Source organism: Cetorhinus maximus, chromosome 4 (genome assembly GCF_964194155.1).
Source record: "Cetorhinus maximus chromosome 4, sCetMax3.hap1.1, whole genome shotgun sequence".
Taxonomy (NCBI): Eukaryota; Metazoa; Chordata; class Chondrichthyes; order Lamniformes; family Cetorhinidae; genus Cetorhinus; species Cetorhinus maximus.
This window is the reverse complement of record NC_135882.1, coordinates 131,496,507-131,513,795: the sequence shown is the minus strand read 5'-3', so window position 1 is coordinate 131,513,795 and position 17,289 is coordinate 131,496,507. Positions and strand designations below refer to the sequence as shown.

The 17,289-nt window shown below is 51.3% G+C and overlaps 6 non-coding genes across 6 annotated transcripts; 1 reads left to right on the top strand and 5 right to left on the bottom strand.

Annotated features, from left to right (window-relative positions):
* Positions 1-1,233: 1,233 nt before the first annotated feature.
* Positions 1,234-1,325, bottom strand: trnay-gua (transfer RNA tyrosine (anticodon GUA)). Its single transcript is given in 2 exon segments — positions 1,234-1,269; positions 1,289-1,325. It is a non-coding gene; the product is annotated as a tRNA-Tyr (tRNA).
* A 4,991-nt stretch (positions 1,326-6,316) lies between these two features.
* Positions 6,317-6,408, bottom strand: trnay-gua (transfer RNA tyrosine (anticodon GUA)). The gene is given in 2 exon segments: positions 6,317-6,352; positions 6,372-6,408. It is a non-coding gene; the product is annotated as a tRNA-Tyr (tRNA).
* Positions 6,409-8,118: 1,710 nt separating this feature from the next.
* trnay-gua (transfer RNA tyrosine (anticodon GUA)) lies at positions 8,119-8,210 on the bottom strand. The gene is given in 2 exon segments: positions 8,119-8,154; positions 8,174-8,210. It is a non-coding gene; the product is annotated as a tRNA-Tyr (tRNA).
* A 1,709-nt stretch (positions 8,211-9,919) lies between these two features.
* On the bottom strand, positions 9,920-10,011 carry trnay-gua (transfer RNA tyrosine (anticodon GUA)). The gene is given in 2 exon segments: positions 9,920-9,955; positions 9,975-10,011. It is a non-coding gene; the product is annotated as a tRNA-Tyr (tRNA).
* Positions 10,012-11,720: 1,709 nt separating this feature from the next.
* trnay-gua (transfer RNA tyrosine (anticodon GUA)) lies at positions 11,721-11,812 on the bottom strand. The gene is given in 2 exon segments: positions 11,721-11,756; positions 11,776-11,812. It is a non-coding gene; the product is annotated as a tRNA-Tyr (tRNA).
* Positions 11,813-16,980: 5,168 nt separating this feature from the next.
* trnar-acg (transfer RNA arginine (anticodon ACG)) lies at positions 16,981-17,053 on the top strand. Its single transcript has one exon. It is a non-coding gene; the product is annotated as a tRNA-Arg (tRNA).
* The last annotated feature ends 236 nt before the right edge of the window (positions 17,054-17,289 follow it).

Below are 17,289 nucleotides of genomic sequence, written 5' to 3'. Positions count from 1 at the left end.
TACGTCAATGGCATTTAGAAATCTGTCAATCTCTACTTTAAACAAACTCAACGACCGAGCTTCCACAGCCCTATGGGGTAGAAAATTCCAAAGGTTCACGACTCTCTGAGCGAAAACATTTCTCCTCACCTCTGTCCAAAGTGGCTTCCCCCTTATTTTGAAATTGTGTTCGCTGGTTCTCGTCTCCCCAACCAGGGGAAACATCTGACCTGCATCCAGCCTGTCTATCCTTTTAAGTCTCTTATAGGTATCAATGAGATCACCTCTCATTTTTCGAAGCTCTGGAGAATACAGGCCCAGTTTCCCCAATCTCTCTGCATAGCACAGCCCCACCGTCCCGGGAACAAGGCCGGTGAATCTTGGTTGCACTCCCACTATGGCAATAATATCCTTCCTAAGGAAAGGGGACCAAAACGGCACACAGCACTCCAGGTACGGTCTAGCCAAGGGTCTATAGTCGCCTCAGCTTACCATCTTTGCTGCATGCCAAAAAACAAAGACGCCTTCATTGCTGAAGCGTTAAAATATTTCATGTCTCCCGACCACATTGTGTGGCGGCACAAGGAAAAACTTTGGAAGTGTGTCGACTGAATGACAGGTCTGCTGAGGCCGAATAGATCGAGAAACAGGGTGGAGAATGTAGGACTCAATGCCACCCCAACGAGCCTGCAAAGCGAGCGCCCTGCCATTTGAGCTGCGCCGCGTGTGACATGGCACAGCTCCCTCCCGATCGCCGCACAGGAGCCTCTCAGCACCAGTCTCCAAGTGGCTCCGCGATCAGCAGGGAAATCGTGCCTCGGTCGGCCTGCTGCCCATGCACAGTACATGCTTTGCTCCAGTCAGCAGGTCCGAGCAGCAAGAGATGAGCATCGCCCGCACGGAATTGAACGGAGACGACGAAGGAAGTGGAGAAGAACCCGTGCTCGTGGATTGAAAGCGAAGCGTGCAGAAAGTGGCGGCCACCACGACGGTGAGGGGGCTGTGGAGAGCTCTGTCCGACTGATGGGATACTATTCGTACTTTGACTTGAGCGCTGGGTGCTTGGATGGATTGGTCCTCGAAGGAAATCCCTGCTGGCCAGCAGATGCAAGTGCAGAAATAAAAGAGGCATCTTGTGGCTCCTTTGAAAGGAAAAGAGAGCTGGTGCGCCTTGGCAGCAACATGCAAAAGTTTATCCGAAGCGAGAAGTTGAGAGCGCAGGCATGAGCTGAGTGCAAAAGGCAGGAGGAGACTTCCTTCGAGCCGGAATTGAACCAGCGACCTAAGGATAGCAGTTAGGACAGTCACTCTACAGTCCTCCGCTCTACCAGCTGAGCTATCGAAGGGGAGCCCAGCAGCAGGGCCTCTTTTCCGATTGTTTGTCATGCACCTTTAGCTGCTGGAGGCTTTGTTGACCCCTGAATCCTCCAGCTCTGTCAGACTTTCAGCCATCACATCCTGGGCCTGTGCTGTTAAGGAATCAAGCGTGTGATGATGGAGCGGAAGATGATAGCTTCCTCTCGTACCTGGCTTGCAGCTTCATGCAAACGTTGCATTATGACTTGGGACACTTTGCATGCTCACCTACTGGCTCACGTTGCCTGGAAGCCCATTCAGGACACGAATTCTGAGTTCAGTAGGTTGCATATCAATCCTACGACTTGAAAGGCCTTAGTTCAATCCCCTATGGCACATTTTCTTTCTTTAGGAACACAGGGGCAGGACTAGGCCATTCAGTCCGCCGGGCCTGCTCTGCTCAATAAGATCCTGGCTGATCATTCATTCACTTCAATGCCTTTTTGCCACACCATGCCCATACCCTTTACGTCAATGGCATTTAGAAATCTGTCAATCTCTACTTTAAACAAACTCAACGACCGAGCTTCCACAGCCCTATGGGGTAGAAAATTCCAAAGGTTCACGACTCTCTGAGCGAAAACATTTCTCCTCACCTCTGTCCAAAGTGGCTTCCCCCTTAATTTGAAATTGTGTTCGCTGGTTCTCGTCTCCCCAACCAGGGGAAACATCTGACCTGCATCCAGCCTGTCTATCTTTTAAGTCTCTTATAGGTATCAATGAGATCACCACTCATTTTTTGAAGCTCTGGAGAATACAGGCCCAGTTTCACCAATCCCTCTGCATAGCACAGCCCCACCGTCCCGGGAACAAGGCCGGTGAATCTTGGTTGCACTCCCACTATGGCAATAATATCCTTCCTAAGGAAAGGGGACCAAAACGGCACACAGCACTCCAGGTACGGTCTAGCCAAGGGTCTATAGTCGCCTCAGCTTACCATCTTTGCTGCATGCCAAAAAACAAAGACGCCTTCATTGCTGAAGCGTTAAAATATTTCATGTCTCCCGACCACATTGTGTGGCGGCACAAGGAAAAACTTTGGAAGTGTGTCGACTGAATGACAGGTCTGCTGAGGCCGAATAGATCGAGAAACAGGGTGGAGAATGTAGGACTCAATGCCACCCCAACGAGCCTGCAAAGCGAGCTCCCTGCCATTTGAGCTGCGCCGCGTGTGACATGGCACAGCTCCCTCCCGATCGCCTCACAGGAGCCTCTCAGCACCTGTCTCCAAGTGGCTCCGCGATCAGCAGGGAAATCGTGCCTCGGTCGGCCTGCTGCCCATGCACAGTACATGCTTTGCTCCAGTCAGCAGGTCCGAGCAGCAAGAGATGAGCATCGCCCGCACGGAGTTGAACGGAGACGACGAAGGAAGTGGAGAAGAGCCCGTGCTCGTGGATTGAAAGCGAAGCGAGCAGGAAGTGGCGGCCACCACGACGGTGAGGGGGCTGTGGAGAGCTCTGTCCGACTGATGGGATACTATTCGTACTTTGACTTGAGCGCTGGGTGCTTGGATGGATTGGTCCTCGAAGGAAATCCCTGCAGCAGCTCCCACTGCTGCTGGCGACCTCCAGGCCGGTCATTCTGGGCGGTGACTTCAACTGCATCATCGATGCGGCTGGACGATCCGGCAGGGCCGGCAGCAGATTGGACGCTACGTCCAGATCCCTGATGGAAACAGTTAAGGATGCCAAGCTGCACGACGTCTTCAGCAACCCTGCAGACGGAGCGCAGCGTAGATAAACCTGGTCGCGGCCAGACGGGTCCATTCGTTCCAGGATAGACTTCCTGTTTGTGTCCCGTGCATTCACAGTCAGATCCACCGAGGTCAAGCCGGTGTTCTTCTCTGACCACTGCCTCCTACTGGCGGACTGCCACTTGGAGAAGGACCTGAGGGTGGGCAGGGGGGCATGGAAGCTAAATGTGCAACTGCTGACCCCAGAGAACATTGAGGAGCTCAAGAGGGATTACAAAGGTTGGAGAACCGTGAAACCCCTCTTTGAGTCCCTGACACACTGGTGGGAAGCGATCAAGGGAAGCATCAAGAGGTTTTTCATCCGCAAAGGCACCCAGAAAGCTAGAAAGGAACAGAGGGAAATGTCCCGACTCCAGAAAAAGATGCAGAATCTGCTCCGGCTGCAGTCGATGGGGGTCGATGTCAAGGAGGAGCTCCAAGAGGTGAAGGGCCAGCAAGCCTCGCACTTTGCCTCGGAGGCCTCCAAGATCATCTTCCGTTCCAGAGTCCGCTCCGTGGAGCAGGATGAGACGTGCTCACGTTTCTTCTTCCAAAAGGTACACAGAGAGCGCTCTGTGATCAGCAGCCTGAAGGAAGAAGACGGCTCAGTAAAGTCGTCACGGTCCGACATTCTGAGGATCAGCAAATCCTTTTATGCCGGATTGTATGACGTGAAGCCCACGGACAGCACGGCCTCCCAGTCCTTCCTGTCCTCTATCATGGAGGTCTTAGACCACAGTACGTGGGAGAGCCTGGACAAACCGCTAACTCCTGATGAACTGACTAAGGCCCTCGAGGCCTTCGAGAAGAGTAAAACCCCCGGAAGCGACGGCTTGCCGGCGGAGTTGTATTTGGCTCTGTGGGACTTGATCGGCCCAGACCTGCTAGGAGTGTACGAGAGTATGCTCCTGGCCGGTAGTATGTCAGAATCCATGAGGAAGGGCATCATCACCCTCATCTACAAGCACAAGGGGGAAAGGGAGGAAATTAGAAATTGGCGACCCATTTCACTGTTGAATGTGGACTATAAGATTCTGTCCAAGGTCATCGCCAATCGGGTCAAATCCGCTCTGGAATTGGTGATTCACCCTGACCAGACCTGCTCTGTGCCAGGCAGGAAGATCTCTGACAGCCTGGCGCTGCTCAGGGATACGATTGCCTATGTACAGGACAGGGGTGTGGATACCTGCCTCATCAGCTTGGATCAGGAGAAGGCCTTTGACAGAATATCGCACACCTACATGGGGGATGCGCTCTCCAAAATGGGGTTTGGGGAGGGAATTCGAAATTGGATCCAACTGCTCTACACTAACATCAGTAGCGCAGTCTCAATCAATGGGTGGGAAACAGATAGCTTTCCGATTAAATCTGGAGTCAGGCAGGGCTGTCCTCTCTCGCCTGTCCTTTTCGTGTGTTGCATAGAACCCTTTGCCGAATCCATCAGGAAGGATCCGGGCATAAGAGGAGTGACGATCCCAGGCAGTGGAGGCACTCAGGTAAAAGCCTCCCTGTACATGGACGACGTCGCCGTCTTCTGCTCGGATCCGCTGTCGGTGCGCAGACTGATGCACATCTGCGACCAGTTCGAACTGGCCTCGGGAGCCAAGGTAAATCGTGGGAAGAGCGAGGCCATGTTCTTTGGGAACTGGGCTGACCGATCCTTTGACCCCTTCACTGTCAGAGCTGACGGCCTGAAGGTGCTGGGGATATGGTTCGGAGGGACCGGGGCATGCGTTAGAAACTGGAAGGAGCGAGTGGCTATGGTGAAAAGGAAACTGGGCATGTGGGAGCGACGCTCCCTCTCCATTGCGGGAAAGAACCTGGTCATCAGGTGTGAGGTACTCTCGCTGTTGCTGTACGTGGCGCAGGTCTGGCCCATTCCAGACTCCTGCGCGATGGCGATCACTCGAGCCATCTTCCGCTTTATCTGGAGGTCGAAAATGGATCGTGTCCGCAGGGACGCGATGTACAAGCCTCTAGATAAAGGGGGAAAAAACGTGCCCAACATCGCCCTCATACTGATGGCCACCTTTGTGTGTGGCTGCATCAAGCGGTGCGTAGACCCTCAGTACGCAAACACCAAGTGTCACTACGTGCTGAGGTTCTACCTGTCCCCGGTGTTGCGAAGGATGGGTCTGGCCACGCTGCCGCGGAACGCTCCAAGTAGTTGGACCGTGCCGTACCACCTGTCCCTGGTGGAAAAATTTATGCAGAAAAACACCTTTGACCACAAGTCCATCAGGCAGTGGTCAGCACGTAACGTCCTAGAGGCCCTGAGGGATAAGGAGAGGGTGGACCCTGTGGGATGGTTCCCCGAGCAGACTGTCAAAGTCATTTGGCAGAATGCCTCATCGCCAGAACTTTCCAACAAGCACCAAGACGTAGCTTGGCTGGTGGTGAGAAAGGCCCTCCCCGTCAGATCCTTCCTACACGCCAGGAGGCTCACCCCCTCTGCACGTTGCCCTCGAGGTGGCTGTGGTGGGGAAGAGACCGTTGTTCACCTCCTTGTGGATTGTGCCTTTGCAAAGAAAGTCTGGAGAGAGATGCAGTGGTTGCTGTCGAGGTTCATCCCGAGCAGTTCTGTGACACAGGACTCTGTGCTCTACGGGCTGTTCCCAGGGACACACACCGAGACAAACATCGACTGCAGCTGGAGGATCATCAACTCGGTGAAAGACGCGCTTTGGTCTGCCCGAAACTTGTTGGTCTTCCAGCACAAAGAGTTGTCCCCGACCGATTGTTGCGGACTGGCACAATCCAAAGTCCAGGACTACGTGCTGAGGGACGCACTAAAGCTTGGGGCAGCTGCTTCAAAGGCGCAATGGGGAAGGGTCGCTGTCTAAGACCTTTCTACCACAGCGCACCGAGAGACTGGGAACTGTTTAGAGCCCCTCGGGCTGTACAGATCAAAATGAAAGGCTGTAAATGATTGTAATATTGTTTGTACTGATGCACCTGGTGATACATTTTGTAAAAGTTTAACCTGGATTGTACCCTTGTAATGTTGTTTTTGAAATGGTTTGGAATGTGATTCAAGATATTTTATGAATAAAGTATATTTTTACAAAAAAAAAAGAAGGAAATCCCTGCTGGCCAGCAGATGCAAGTGCAGAAATAAAAGAGGCATCTTGTGGCTCCTTTGAAAGGAAAAGAGAGCTGGTGCGCCTTGGCAGCAACATGCAAAAGTTTATCCGAAGCGAGAAGTTGAGAGCGCAGGCATGAGCTGAGTGCAAAAAGCAGGAGGAGACTTCCTTCGAGCCAGAATTGAACCAGCGACCTAAGGATAGCAGTTAGGACAGTCACTCTACAGTCCTCCGCTCTACCAGCTGAGCTATCGAAGGGGAGCCCAGCAGCAGGGCCTCTTTTCCGATTGTTTGTCATGCACCTTTAGCTGCTGGAGGCTTTGTTGACCCCTGAATCCTCCAGCTCTGTCAGACTTTCAGCCATCACATCCTGGGCCTGTGCTGTTAAGGAATCAAGCGTGTGATGATGGAGCGGAAGATGATAGCTTCCTCTCGTACCTGGCTTGCAGCTTCATGCAAACGTTGCATTGTGACTTGGGACACTTTGCATGCTCACCTACTGGCTCACGTTGCCTGGAAGCCCATTCAGGACACGAATTCTGAGTTCAGTAGGATGCATATCAATCCTACGACTTGAAAGGCCTTAGCTCAATCCCCTATGGCACATTTTCTTTCTTTAGGAACACAGGGGCAGGACTAGGCCATTCAGTCCGCCGGGCCTGCTCTGCTCAATAAGATCCTGGCTGATCATTCATTCACTTCAATGCCTTTTTGCCACACCATGCCCATACCCTTTACGTCAATGGCATTTAGAAATCTGTCAATCTCTACTTTAAACAAACTCAACGACCGAGCTTCCACAGCCCTATGGGGTAGAAAATTCCAAAGGTTCACGACTCTCTGAGCGAAAACATTTCTCCTCACCTCTGTCCAAAGTGGCTTCCCCCTTATTTTGAAATTGTGTTCGCTGGTTCTCGTCTCCCCAACCAGGGGAAACATCTGACCTGCATCCAGCCTGTCTATCCTTTTAAGTCTCTTATAGGTATCAATGAGATCACCTCTCATTTTTCGAAGCTCTGGAGAATACAGGCCCAGTTTCCCCAATCTCTCTGCATAGCACAGCCCCACCGTCCCGGGAACAAGGCCGGTGAATCTTGGTTGCACTCCCACTATGGCAATAATATCCTTCCTAAGGAAAGGGGACCAAAACGGCACACAGCACTCCAGGTACGGTCTAGCCAAGGGTCTATAGTCGCCTCAGCTTACCATCTTTGCTGCATGCCAAAAAACAAAGACGCCTTCATTGCTGAAGCGTTAAAATATTTCATGTCTCCCGACCACATTGTGTGGCGGCACAAGGAAAAACTTTGGAAGTGTGTCGACTGAATGACAGGTCTGCTGAGGCCGAATAGATCGAGAAACAGGGTGGAGAATGTAGGACTCAATGCCACCCCAACGAGCCTGCAAAGCGAGCGCCCTGCCATTTGAGCTGCGCCGCGTGTGACATGGCACAGCTCCCTCCCGATCGCCGCACAGGAGCCTCTCAGCACCAGTCTCCAAGTGGCTCCGCGATCAGCAGGGAAATCGTGCCTCGGTCGGCCTGCTGCCCATGCACAGTACATGCTTTGCTCCAGTCAGCAGGTCCGAGCAGCAAGAGATGAGCATCGCCCGCACGGAATTGAACGGAGACGACGAAGGAAGTGGAGAAGAACCCGTGCTCGTGGATTGAAAGCGAAGCGTGCAGAAAGTGGCGGCCACCACGACGGTGAGGGGGCTGTGGAGAGCTCTGTCCGACTGATGGGATACTATTCGTACTTTGACTTGAGCGCTGGGTGCTTGGATGGATTGGTCCTCGAAGGAAATCCCTGCTGGCCAGCAGATGCAAGTGCAGAAATAAAAGAGGCATCTTGTGGCTCCTTTGAAAGGAAAAGAGAGCTGGTGCGCCTTGGCAGCAACATGCAAAAGTTTATCCGAAGCGAGAAGTTGAGAGCGCAGGCATGAGCTGAGTGCAAAAGGCAGGAGGAGACTTCCTTCGAGCCGGAATTGAACCAGCGACCTAAGGATAGCAGTTAGGACAGTCACTCTACAGTCCTCCGCTCTACCAGCTGAGCTATCGAAGGGGAGCCCAGCAGCAGGGCCTCTTTTCCGATTGTTTGTCATGCACCTTTAGCTGCTGGAGGCTTTGTTGACCCCTGAATCCTCCAGCTCTGTCAGACTTTCAGCCATCACATCCTGGGCCTGTGCTGTTAAGGAATCAAGCGTGTGATGATGGAGCGGAAGATGATAGCTTCCTCTCGTACCTGGCTTGCAGCTTCATGCAAACGTTGCATTATGACTTGGGACACTTTGCATGCTCACCTACTGGCTCACGTTGCCTGGAAGCCCATTCAGGACACGAATTCTGAGTTCAGTAGGTTGCATATCAATCCTACGACTTGAAAGGCCTTAGTTCAATCCCCTATGGCACATTTTCTTTCTTTAGGAACACAGGGGCAGGACTAGGCCATTCAGTCCGCCGGGCCTGCTCTGCTCAATAAGATCCTGGCTGATCATTCATTCACTTCAATGCCTTTTTGCCACACCATGCCCATACCCTTTACGTCAATGGCATTTAGAAATCTGTCAATCTCTACTTTAAACAAACTCAACGACCGAGCTTCCACAGCCCTATGGGGTAGAAAATTCCAAAGGTTCACGACTCTCTGAGCGAAAACATTTCTCCTCACCTCTGTCCAAAGTGGCTTCCCCCTTAATTTGAAATTGTGTTCGCTGGTTCTCGTCTCCCCAACCAGGGGAAACATCTGACCTGCATCCAGCCTGTCTATCTTTTAAGTCTCTTATAGGTATCAATGAGATCACCACTCATTTTTTGAAGCTCTGGAGAATACAGGCCCAGTTTCACCAATCCCTCTGCATAGCACAGCCCCACCGTCCCGGGAACAAGGCCGGTGAATCTTGGTTGCACTCCCACTATGGCAATAATATCCTTCCTAAGGAAAGGGGACCAAAACGGCACACAGCACTCCAGGTACGGTCTAGCCAAGGGTCTATAGTCGCCTCAGCTTACCATCTTTGCTGCATGCCAAAAAACAAAGACGCCTTCATTGCTGAAGCGTTAAAATATTTCATGTCTCCCGACCACATTGTGTGGCGGCACAAGGAAAAACTTTGGAAGTGTGTCGACTGAATGACAGGTCTGCTGAGGCCGAATAGATCGAGAAACAGGGTGGAGAATGTAGGACTCAATGCCACCCCAACGAGCCTGCAAAGCGAGCTCCCTGCCATTTGAGCTGCGCCGCGTGTGACATGGCACAGCTCCCTCCCGATCGCCTCACAGGAGCCTCTCAGCACCTGTCTCCAAGTGGCTCCGCGATCAGCAGGGAAATCGTGCCTCGGTCGGCCTGCTGCCCATGCACAGTACATGCTTTGCTCCAGTCAGCAGGTCCGAGCAGCAAGAGATGAGCATCGCCCGCACGGAGTTGAACGGAGACGACGAAGGAAGTGGAGAAGAGCCCGTGCTCGTGGATTGAAAGCGAAGCGAGCAGGAAGTGGCGGCCACCACGACGGTGAGGGGGCTGTGGAGAGCTCTGTCCGACTGATGGGATACTATTCGTACTTTGACTTGAGCGCTGGGTGCTTGGATGGATTGGTCCTCGAAGGAAATCCCTGCTGGCCAGCAGATGCAAGTGCAGAAATAAAAGAGGCATCTTGTGGCTCCTTTGAAAGGAAAAGAGAGCTGGTGCGCCTTGGCAGCAACATGCAAAAGTTTATCCGAAGCGAGAAGTTGAGAGCGCAGGCATGAGCTGAGTGCAAAAGGCAGGAGGAGACTTCCTTCGAGCCGGAATTGAACCAGCGACCTAAGGATAGCAGTTAGGACAGTCACTCTACAGTCCTCCGCTCTACCAGCTGAGCTATCGAAGGGGAGCCCAGCAGCAGGGCCTCTTTTCCGATTGTTTGTCATGCACCTTTAGCTGCTGGAGGCTTTGTTGACCCCTGAATCCTCCAGCTCTGTCAGACTTTCAGCCATCACATCCTGGGCCTGTGCTGTTAAGGAATCAAGCGTGTGATGATGGAGCGGAAGATGATAGCTTCCTCTCGTACCTGGCTTGCAGCTTCATGCAAACGTTGCATTATGACTTGGGACACTTTGCATGCTCACCTACTGGCTCACGTTGCCTGGAAGCCCATTCAGGACACGAATTCTGAGTTCAGTAGGTTGCATATCAATCCTACGACTTGAAAGGCCTTAGTTCAATCCCCTATGGCACATTTTCTTTCTTTAGGAACACAGGGGCAGGACTAGGCCATTCAGTCCGCCGGGCCTGCTCTGCTCAATAAGATCCTGGCTGATCATTCATTCACTTCAATGCCTTTTTGCCACACCATGCCCATACCCTTTACGTCAATGGCATTTAGAAATCTGTCAATCTCTACTTTAAACAAACTCAACGACCGAGCTTCCACAGCCCTATGGGGTAGAAAATTCCAAAGGTTCACGACTCTCTGAGCGAAAACATTTCTCCTCACCTCTGTCCAAAGTGGCTTCCCCCTTAATTTGAAATTGTGTTCGCTGGTTCTCGTCTCCCCAACCAGGGGAAACATCTGACCTGCATCCAGCCTGTCTATCTTTTAAGTCTCTTATAGGTATCAATGAGATCACCACTCATTTTTTGAAGCTCTGGAGAATACAGGCCCAGTTTCACCAATCCCTCTGCATAGCACAGCCCCACCGTCCCGGGAACAAGGCCGGTGAATCTTGGTTGCACTCCCACTATGGCAATAATATCCTTCCTAAGGAAAGGGGACCAAAACGGCACACAGCACTCCAGGTACGGTCTAGCCAAGGGTCTATAGTCGCCTCAGCTTACCATCTTTGCTGCATGCCAAAAAACAAAGACGCCTTCATTGCTGAAGCGTTAAAATATTTCATGTCTCCCGACCACATTGTGTGGCGGCACAAGGAAAAACTTTGGAAGTGTGTCGACTGAATGACAGGTCTGCTGAGGCCGAATAGATCGAGAAACAGGGTGGAGAATGTAGGACTCAATGCCACCCCAACGAGCCTGCAAAGCGAGCTCCCTGCCATTTGAGCTGCGCCGCGTGTGACATGGCACAGCTCCCTCCCGATCGCCTCACAGGAGCCTCTCAGCACCTGTCTCCAAGTGGCTCCGCGATCAGCAGGGAAATCGTGCCTCGGTCGGCCTGCTGCCCATGCACAGTACATGCTTTGCTCCAGTCAGCAGGTCCGAGCAGCAAGAGATGAGCATCGCCCGCACGGAGTTGAACGGAGACGACGAAGGAAGTGGAGAAGAGCCCGTGCTCGTGGATTGAAAGCGAAGCGAGCAGGAAGTGGCGGCCACCACGACGGTGAGGGGGCTGTGGAGAGCTCTGTCCGACTGATGGGATACTATTCGTACTTTGACTTGAGCGCTGGGTGCTTGGATGGATTGGTCCTCGAAGGAAATCCCTGCTGGCCAGCAGATGCAAGTGCAGAAATAAAAGAGGCATCTTGTGGCTCCTTTGAAAGGAAAAGAGAGCTGGTGCGCCTTGGCAGCAACATGCAAAAGTTTATCCGAAGCGAGAAGTTGAGAGCGCAGGCATGAGCTGAGTGCAAAAAGCAGGAGGAGACTTCCTTCGAGCCGGAATTGAACCAGCGACCTAAGGATAGCAGTTAGGACAGTCACTGTACAGTCCTCCGCTCTACCAGCTGAGCTATCGAAGGGGAGCCCAGCAGCAGGGCCTCTTTTCCGATTGTTTGTCCTGCGCCTTTAGCTGCTGGAGGCTTTGTTGACCCCTGAATCCTCCAGCTGTGTCAGACTTTCAGCCATCAACTGATCTCCACATCCTGGGCCTGTGCTGTTTAGGAATCAAGCGTGTGATGATGGAGCGGAAGATGATAGCTTCCTCTCGTACCTGGCTTGCAGCTTCATGCAAACGTTGCATTATGACTTGAGACACTTTGCATGCCCACCTACTGGCTCAGGTTGCCTGGAAGCCCATTCAGGACACGATTTCTGAGTTCAGTAGGCTGCATATCAATCCTATGACTTGAAAGGCCTTAGTTCAATCCCCTATGGCACATTTTCTTTCTTTAGGAACACAGGGGCAGGACTAGGCCATTCAGTCCGCCGTGCCTGCTCTGCTCAATAAGATCCTGGCTGATCATTCATTCACTTCAATGCCTTTTTGCCACACCATGCCCATACCCCTTTACGTCAATGGCATTTAGAAATCTGTCAATCTCTACTTTAAACAAACTCAACGACCGAGCTTCCACAGCCCTATGGGGTAGAAAATTCCAAAGGTTCACGAGTCTCTGAGCGAAAAAATTTCTCCTCACCTCTGTCCAAAGTGGCTTCCCCCTTAATTTGAAATTGTGTTCGCTGGTTCTCGTCTCCCCAACCAGGGGAAACATCTGACCTGCATCCAGCCTGTCTATCCTTTTAAGTCTCTTATAGGTATCAATGAGATCACCACTCATTTTTTGAAGCTCTGGAGAATACAGGCCCAGTTTCACCAATCCCTCTGCATAGCACAGCCCCACCGTCCCGGGAACAAGGCCGGTGAATCTTGGTTGCACTCCCACTATGGCAATAATATTCTTCCTAAGGAAAGGGGACCAAAACGGCACACAGCACTCCAGGTACGGTCTAGCCAAGGGTCTATAGTCGCCTCAGCTTACCATCTTTGCTGCATGCCAAAAAACAAAGACGCCTTCATTGCTGAAGCATTAAAATATTTCATGTCTCCCGACCACATTGTGTGGCGGCACAAGGAAAAACTTTGGAAGTGTGTCGACTGAATGACAGGTCTGCTGAGGCCGAATAGATCGAGAAACAGGGTGGAGAATGTAGGACTCAATGCCACCCCAACGAGCCTGCAAAGCGAGCGCCCTGCCATTTGAGCTGCCCCGCGTGTGACATGGCACAGCTCCCTCCTGATCGCCTCACAGGAGCCTCTCAGCACCAGTCTCCAAGTGGCTCCGCGATCAGCAGGGAAATCGTGCCTCGGTCGGCCTGCTGCCCATGCACAGTACATGCTTTGCTCCAGTCAGCAGGTCCGAGCAGCAAGAGATGAGCATCGCCCGCACGGAATTGAACGGAGACGACGAAGGAAGTGGAGAAGAGCCCGTGCTCGTGGATTGAAAGCGAAGCGTGCAGAAAGTGGCGGCCACCACGACGGTGAGGGGGCTGTGGAGAGCTCTGTCCGACTGATGGGATACTACTCGTACTTTGACTTGAGCGGTGGGTGCTTGGATGGATTGGTCCTCGAAGGAGAGGTGTCAGCTGTGGCTCAGTTCATAGCACCCTCGCCTTTGAATCAGAGGGTTGTGGGTTCATGTCCCACTCCCGGAAACCAAGAACTGTTATTGTACTCGAAAGAGTTGCAATCTGTGACTGTTGATAACTCGAAAGAGTTTCAGTTGCCTAAGAACCAAACTCGAAGGAAATCCCTGCTGGCCAGCAGATGCTGCCAGACCTGCTGAGCTTTTCCAGGTATTTTTGTTTTTGTTTTGGATTTCGAACATCCGCAGTTTTTTGCTTTTATCTCAAGATTTGGGAGTACTGCTGCTCAATGGAACTCCCTGCTGGCCAGCATGTGCAACTGCAGAATTGAAAGCACCAATAGAAGGGAGTTTTCGGACAGGAAATGAGGGCTCCTGTGCTTTTGTGGCAGCATGTTCTCCATAGTCTTCTTGTGAATTTAAGAATGCTGGCCTTCAGCAATTTGCTGCTTACCACACACTTCTTTCCAATCAACACATACAAATTCGAGCCCGACTTGAAGCAGACACCTGAGGGCACACTTGGTTTGCTATGCAGGAACATTCAGCACATTTCAGGCTGAGAAATGAATGAAGATCCTTTGTCCCCTTCACTGTCAGGGCTGACGGCCTGAAGGTGCTGGGGATATGGTTCGGAGGGACCGGGGCATGCGTTAGAAACTGGAAGGAACGAGTGGCTATGGTGAAAAGGAAACTGGGCATGTGGGAGCGACGCTCCCTCTCCATTGCGGGTAAGAACCTGGTCATCAGGTGTGAGGTACTCTCACTGTTGCTGTACGTGGCGCAGGTCTGGCCCATTCCAGACTCCTGCGCGGTGGCGATCACTCGAGCCATCTTCCGCTTTATCTGGAGGTCGAAAATGGATCGTGTCCGCAGGGACGCGATGTACAAGCCTCTAGATAAAGGGGGAAAAAACGTGCCCAACATCGCCCTCATACTGATGGCCACCTTTGTGTGTGGCTGCATCAAGCGGTGCGTAGACCCTCAGTACGCAAACACCAAGTGTCACTACGTGCTGAGGTTCTACCTGTCCCCGGTGTTGCGAAGGATGGGTCTGGCCACGCTGCCGCGGAACGCTCCAAGTAGTTGGACCGTGCCGTACCACCTGTCCCTGGTGGAAAAATTTATGCAGAAAAACACCTTTGACCACAAGTCCATCAGGCAGTGGTCAGCACGTAACGTCCTAGAGGCCCTGAGGGATAAGGAGAGGGTGGACCCTGTGGGATGGTTCCCCGAGCAGACTGTCAAAGTCATTTGGCAGAATGCCTCATCGCCAGAACTTTCCAACAAGCACCAAGACGTAGCTTGGCTGGTGGTGAGAAAGGCCCTCCCCGTCAGATCCTTCCTACACGCCAGGAGGCTCACCCCCTCTGCACGTTGCCCTCGAGGTGGCTGTGGTGGGGAAGAGACCGTTGTTCACCTCCTTGTGGATTGTGCCTTTGCAAAGAAAGTCTGGAGAGAGATGCAGTGGTTGCTGTCGAGGTTCATCCCGAGCAGTTCTGTGACACAGGACTCTGTGCTCTACGGGCTGTTCCCAGGGACACACACCGAGACAAACATCGACTGCAGCTGGAGGATCATCAACTCGGTGAAAGAGGCGCTTTGGTCTGCCCGAAACTTGTTGGTCTTCCAGCACAAAGAGTTGTCCCCGACCGATTGTTGCGGACTGGCACAATCCAAAGTCCAGGACTACGTGCTGAGGGACGCACTAAAGCTTGGGGCAGCTGCCGCAAAGGCGCAATGGGGAAGGGTCGCTGTCTAAGACCTTTCTACCACAGCGCACCGAGAGACTGGGAACTGTTTAGAGCCCCTCGGGCTGTACAGATCAAAATGAAAGGCTGTAAATGATTGTAATATTGTTTGTACTGATGCACCTGGTGATACATTTTGTAAAAGTTTAACCTGGATTGTACCCTTGTAATGTTGTTTTTGAAATGGTTTTGAATGTGATTCAAGATATTTTATGAATAAAGTATATTTTTACAAAAAAAAAAGACTCCTACCTGGCTTGCTGAAGTTTTGCAATCCCACCATGGTCACTTCACACACTTTGCAAACTCAACTTTCTGCTTCTGCTCTCTCACAGTTTGCATGGTGTCGTGTTCAGTGGTTCTTTATCCATATCCAAACAATGCGAAACGTTCCCCAAACTGTCTTGTTGCAAGGCCTTTTTTTCTGCTCCCTCACCTGAACTCTGCATCTTTGCTACATAGTAAATGAAGATCACTTGACTCCGACAGCACATCAATTTGCTGTCCCTGTTCTCTTTGCCCCTCCGCAGGTGGAAAGCTTTTGGAATAAATTAACTTCACTAGCATAAACTGACACTTGACACCTTGATTATGTATCAACAATTGAACAGAGCCGACAGAGAATTATTGGGCATCGGTGTTAATCACATTGTCTCCCACGTGTACAGCAAGCACTCTGTAATTTGAGGTAGCTGCAGCATCTTCCCCTTCATGGTATTGCAGCAGGACCTCAAAGCCAGCATCCCAGTTGCTCCCTTACCAGTAGGGATTGCTTGCTGCAAATTCATCACTGTCCCAAATTGTTAAGAAATTTATCCTGATCACCATGCCCAGGCAGCAACACCCAAGTAGTTTTAGTTCCGACAAACACAATAATCTTTAAAGAAGCCGAGAACAGCCCGATCATGCGGAAGCGCCAAAGGAGACTGCAAACTATCAGCAGCCTCCAACCAGAGGCAGCAGGCCAATGTGCTGTTTGACAGGTTTGAAGACTTCCATTGCTTTCAAGGGAGAGATTAAGATTGGGAGTTTTATCTCTACCTTTTCGCCTATTTCGATTCCTTCACCCCACCCCACCCCCACTAGGGCTATCTGTACCTTGGTTGTCCTGCTTTCTTCCCTTAATTAGCACATGCCTTAGATAATATCACCACCTTCAACACCTGTTTGTCCTTTTGTCTATGACTTCTTTTGACTATCTCCACCTATCGTTGGCCCTCTATCAAGCTCTAACTGTCCCAACCCCACTTATACCAGCTTATATTTCACCTCTATTCTATTTTTACTTAGTTCTGTTGAAGAGTGGTGCGGACTGGAAACGTTAACTGTGTTCCTCTCCGCAGATGCTGCCAGACCTGCTGAGTTTTTCCAGGTATTTTTGTTTTTGTTTTGGATTTCGAACATCCGCAGTTTTTTGCTTTTATCTTAAGATTTGGGAGTACTGCTGCTCAATGGAACTCCCTGCTGGCCAGCATGTGCAAGTGCAGAATTGAAAGTAGGATGAGAAGGGAGTTTTCGGACAGGAAATGAGGACTCCTGTGCTTTTGTGGCAGCATGTTCTCCATAGTCTTCTTGTGAATTTAAGAATGCTGGCCTTCAGCAATTTGCTGCTTACTACACACTTCTTTCAAATCAACACATGCAAATTCGAGACCGTGTTGAAGCAGACACCTGAGGGCACACTTGGTTTGCTATGCAGGAACATTCAGCACATTTCAGGCTGAGAAATGAATGAAGATCAGTGAAGATGACTTGGTTTGCTGATTGTCCGCAGGTGAACCTTTCGATTCCCGTTCATCCCGCTTTGTAGCACAGCTCAGTAAGATGTGTATGAAAACCATGAAGCTGCCAGTTGGGCCAGTGGCGCAATGGATAACGCGTCTGACTACGGATAAGAAGATTGTAGGTTCAACTCCTACCTGGCTCGCTGAAGTTTTGCAATCCCATCATGGTCACTTCACACACTTTGCAAACGCAACTTTCTGCTTCTGCTCTCACAGTTTGCATGTTTTTGTGTTCAGTGGTTCATTATCCAAAACTAAACAATGCGAAACGTTCCCCAACGTGTCTTGTTGCAAGGCCTTTTTTTCTGCTCCCTCACCTGAGCTCTGCATCTTTGCTACATAGCAAATGAAGATCACTTGACTCCGACAGCACGTCAAG